This window comes from Grammomys surdaster, unplaced genomic scaffold (assembly GCF_004785775.1).
Source record: "Grammomys surdaster isolate TR1022 unplaced genomic scaffold, NIH_TR_1.0 279, whole genome shotgun sequence".
Classification (NCBI taxonomy): domain Eukaryota; kingdom Metazoa; phylum Chordata; class Mammalia; order Rodentia; family Muridae; genus Grammomys; species Grammomys surdaster.
In genome coordinates, this window is record NW_021604720.1 from 11,820,137 (window position 1) to 11,825,385 (window position 5,249).

Sequence of the window (5,249 nt, forward strand, 5' to 3'; positions counted from 1 at the left end):
TTATTTGCTTTCCTTTAGAACACAAATCAAAGCCATTAACCTGAACTTGAGGTATATACACAATACATATTCAACTTTAAGCAAAATACTTATCATAATATTACATTTTTAAAAACTGGAAACAGTATCTGTGCTGATTTATATTTGATGCAATGTAATGAGAAGGGAACATTCAATTTGGGGTGGGGTGGGCGAGTCACGCTGAAATGAAGCTCCAAAGTTCAAATGTCTTCCTGTCCCTTTGTGCTTGCCAGAGCTCTACCATGTCCTGAGAAGATTCATCATGAGAAAATACCAGTCAGTCACAGGTTTAGAAGGACTGAGTGAGCAAACCGGGTGGTGACATTTCATCTTTGTTTTGAAATAAGTGGTCTTAATTTTCTTCTTATAGAAAACTCTTAAGTCAGTTTATTATAAATATATCTAAACCATTTTTTTTTCAGCTTTCAGATAAAGTCCAGCACTTTGTTTATACAGAGTCCATGAGAAGGGGTAAGAAGAGATCATCTGATCTTCAGCCATGACATCATCCATTCAAGTCCTTGGCATAATCCCTCGCCAGTAAGAGCACAGCATGCTTGGATATGCCACTGGTGGTCTTTCATAGAAGTGAGCTTCAAAAACTGGGAGATTTCTGCTACTGTCATGCATTCTTTAACATCTTGTTTATTAGCAAAAATCAGCAACCCAGCTTTTCTTAGGTCCTCATGGGCTAGCATTTTGTAGAGCTCTTCTCTAGTTACAGAAATTCTTTCTGTCTGTGCTGTCCACAACAACTATTACAAACTCTGTGTTAGTATAGTAAGTGTTCCAGGAAGAACGAAGTGATTCTTGGCCGCCAATATCCCACATCAGGAAATGTGTATTATTAGCCACAATCTCTTCCACATTGCTTCCTATTGTAGGAGATGTATGTACAACTTCATTCATGGAAAACTGGTAAAGGATGGTAGTCTTCCTAGCATTGTCCAGCCCAATAATGATAACTTCATGCTCCTGGTGATTGAACAGCCTCCAGATCCGGGTGAAGAGAATTTCCATCCTCGGGCAGCAGAGCCCTCCAGCTGCCCGGGCTCAGGCTGCGGGGCAGAAGGACGTGCCAGGGCCTCCGCCTCTGCTCCCGCACCAGCCGCGCGCCTGCTTCCAAGGACCCGTAGGGAGGCCGCAGCCCAGGCCGCCCAGCCACACGCGAGGCTCCACCACTACCACCGCAGGGCTTGCCTGGCTCGCGGACATCGCCGCCACATTGTCTGCTCAAGCCTAGCGGGCCACCATCCTCAATTGTTCCTTTTTTGGATATTGCTAATTCTCAAATTTTACAAATACAGCTTAATTTAAGAAACATGTACTTTTTCCTTAACTTTATAAGACATTTAAGAGCTCATACTGGATTGCCTGGACCCCAGGGCAATGCCACAGCAGATGTGTATACCAGGCAGATCATAGACCTTACAGAAACAATTGGCCATACAATCTTATTCTTTACATCATCAAAATAATAGCTTGAGACAATAATTTGGTTTTCTAGAGAGTGTGCAAGTAAAATTGCAAAAACTTGTTCTCAGTGTCCTCAATTTTTTCATAATGGTGTTAATCCTTGAGGATTTATACCTAATCAACTATGGCAAGTAGATGTTACTCATTTCTGATTTTAAAAAATTAAAACATGTACATGTGATTTGACACCTTTTCAGGCTTTCTAGTCACAACTGCTTTAACAGGAGAAACAACTAAAAATATTAGTTATTGCCTACATTATCTCTCTATGCTTGGTGATCCATATCATATTAAGATAGGTAGAACTGGTTATTGCAGTGAGACATTTGAAATGTTTGGTTGATAACTTAGTATTACCCATATTACTGGGATTCCTTATAATCCTCAAGGACAAGTTATTGTGAAACAGATATTGTGGAACTTTAATATCTTCATAACTCTCTGAGTGTGAGAGCAGCTACTGGTGCTTCTGCCCTGGTTTTGCAAGGAACTCTAAAAAATTAACTTTTAAAAACAAAAGAGGAGTTATATGCCCAGAAGTGGTGTCCTAGAAATACTTTCCATCATGCCTTGTTTGTTCTCAATTTTCTAAATCTAGATGCTCATGGCAAATCTGCTGCCGATCACCTCTGGCACCCTGAGACTAATAAAAACTATGCCACAGTTATGTGGAAGGACCCTCTTACCTTTAAATGGAATAGCCCAGACCCAGTTCTCATATGGGGCAGAGGATCAATATGTCTGTTTGATATCAAAGAAGGCACTGCTAGATGGCTGCCAGAAAGATAGCCAGACCCAATTGTAGGTAAGATGAATAACAATTGAGATCCAGGGAGGAGAGATCACCCTGAGAATTCCCTTCTTTTGTCCTTTACAGATAAAAATGAGCCACCCATGGTGTTTGCTGTTGGAGGTTCTAATCCTGATGCCAGCCTCTGGACTTGCACTACTCAGACCATTGACAAGAACATCGAACAGCTAGAGATTGGCGCCACTAATCTGGAAAAATCTCTCATTTCACTGTCTAAAGTGGTCCTCCAAAATCACAGAGGGCTTGATCTGCTTTCCTTCAGCAAGGGGGGCTCTGTGCTGCCCTCAAGGAGGAATGCTGTTTTTAATACTGACCAAACCAAGGTAGTTAAAAATAGTATGGCCAAAATCAGAGAGATTGGAATGGTGAAGGAAACATCGAGTACAAGAAAAGGGGTGGCTTAAAAATTGGTTCTCTGCCTCTTCTTGGCTTACAACCCTTCTCCCTTCCATCCTGGGTCTCCTTCTCCTTTTGGCTTTCAGCTCTTGGGCCTTTAACAGCCTTACTGGCTTTATAAAACAACAGGTTGACTCCTTAGCATCTAAACCTCTACAAGTACATTATCATAGATTTGATCTGTCTGATAGAGGCTTGGCTGAGCCTTGCATTGACATAGCTCCTCTAAGAGCTGCATAGAACTCAGATCTATGCACATTGGATCATCATGGTGTGAACACAGTGTGGGTACCTGCAACAGGTGTGTGACAAGGTACAGCAGGGGGAGGACACAATTGTCTGCTTCTGAGTCCCCCATGAAGCAAACCTGGTTTGCATAGGGGTTGGTGTCAGTCCTCAGACCACTCATTGCAGGGGTCTCCCATGGAATCAGGCTCTGCACCTCCTCTCCAAAAGACACCAAGAGCTGCCCAAGATGTGGGAAGAACAACCCTCTGTTCCCCACGAGAGGAATCAGGTCAATGCTTCCCCACTCTTGTTAATGTCAGCTCATTCATCGAGAACTATAGGTGTCTACCTTCTCACCAGCCTCATACAAATTAAATAAAAAGGGAGATGATGCCGGGAACCAACCTTACTCCATTTTGAAAGAATAGTTTCAGGTTTTGTTTTTCTTCAGCTATCGACTCCTGAGAAAGCAGGTTGCCAATGGTCACTGCGCCCTAAGGAAAGCAGTTGCTGCACCCTGAGCCAGACAAAAACATCAGGGCTGCAAGATATCTGCCATGGCAAAATGTCTAGCTTCTGTGAAATTCCCCCAAACACATTATCCCCTCCCCTGCCTGTATAAATTACCTGAGAAAATACAGCTCAACAGACCTTGATAAGAAAACTTGATTTGGTCCTGTTCTTTGCATCTCCTGTCCCTTCCATTCTCTCCTGTTTTCTCTTAGGGTATCCTGTTGAAGCCCTTGCAGGCCAGGGCAAGAGACAAAAATGGAGCAGAGACTGAAGGAAAGGCCATTCAGAGATGGCCCCAGCTTGGAATCCACCTCATGGGTGAGCAACCAAAGCCTGGCTCTACTACTCATGCTATGTTGTGCTTACAGACAGGAGCCTAGCATTGTTTTCTTTTGAAAGGCTCTACCAGCAGCTGACTGAGATAGATGCAGATTCTTAAAGCTGACCATTAGTGTGCCTTCATTTTCATGAAATTCTAAAAAAAAAATGGATTTAATTATTTCTTCCTTGACCAAGTTATCATTGAGTACAGCATTGTTCAGCTTCCATGTGTATGTGGGCTTTCTGTTGTTTTTTTTGTTACTGCAGACCAGTCTTAGTCCATGGTGATCTGATAGGATGCATGGAATTATTTCAAAGTTTTTGTATCTGTTGAGGCCTGTTTTGTGACCAATTATATGCTCAATTTTGGAGAAGGTACCATGAAGTTCTGAGAATGTATATACTTTTTAGGATAAAATGTTCTATAGGTATCTGTTAAATCCATTTGGTTCATAACTTCTGTTCATTTCACTGTGTTTCTGCTTAGTTTCTGTTTCCACAATCTATCCATTAATGACAGCAGGGTGTTGAAGTTTCCCACTATTATTGTGTGAGGTACAATGTATGCTTTGAACTTTAGTAAAGTTTCTTTTATGAATGTGGGCACCCTTACATTCAGAGTATAGATGTCCAGAATTGAGAGTTCATCTTGGTAGATTTTTCCTTTGAGTATGCAATGTCTTTCCTTATTTTTTTGATAATTTTTGGTTGAATGTCAATTTTATTCAATATTAGAATGGCTACTCCAGCTTGTTTCTTGGGATCATTTGCTTGGAAATTTTTTTTCAGACATTTACTCTGAGATAGTGTCTGTCTTTGTCACTGAGGTGTGCTTTCTGTATGCAGTAAAATTCTGGGTCCTGTTTACATATCCAGTCTATTAGTCTATGTCTTTTTATTGGGGGAATTGAACCCATTAATGTTCAGAGATATTAAGAAAAAGTGATTGTTGCTCCCTGTTATTTTTCTTTTTTTTGTTTTTTTGTTTTCCGAAACAGGGTTTCTCTGTGTAGCCCTAGCTGTCCTGGAACTCACTCTGTAGACCAGGCTGGCCTCGAACTCAGAAATCCGCCTGCCTCTGCCTCCCAAGTGCTGGGACTAAAGGCATGCGCCACCACCGCCCGGCCCGTTATTTTTCTTGTTGGAGGTGGAATTATATATGTGGGGCTTCTTCTTTTGGGTTTGTTGAATGAAGATTACTTTCCTGTTCCTTTTAGGGTGTAGTTTCCCTCCTTGTGTTGGAGTTTTCCATCTATAATCCTTTGTAGGGCTGGATTTGTGGAAACATATTGTGTAAATTGGTTTTGTGATGGAATACCTAGGTTTCTCCACCTATGGTAATTGAGAGTTTTACTGGGTATAGTAGCCTGGGCTGGCATTTGTGTTCTCTTAGTGTCTGTATGACATCTGCCCAGAATTTCCTGGTTTGTTTCTGCTGAGAAATGTTTTTCGTATTTGATGTTTTGACTGTTATGTGACAGGA

General features: G+C 41.6%; 1 pseudogene; it reads right to left on the minus strand.

Moving 5' to 3' along the window:
- Nucleotides 1-446: 446 nt before the first annotated feature.
- On the minus strand, nt 447-1,041 carry LOC114629321 (annotated as a pseudogene).
- Nucleotides 1,042-5,249: the final 4,208 nt, after the last annotated feature.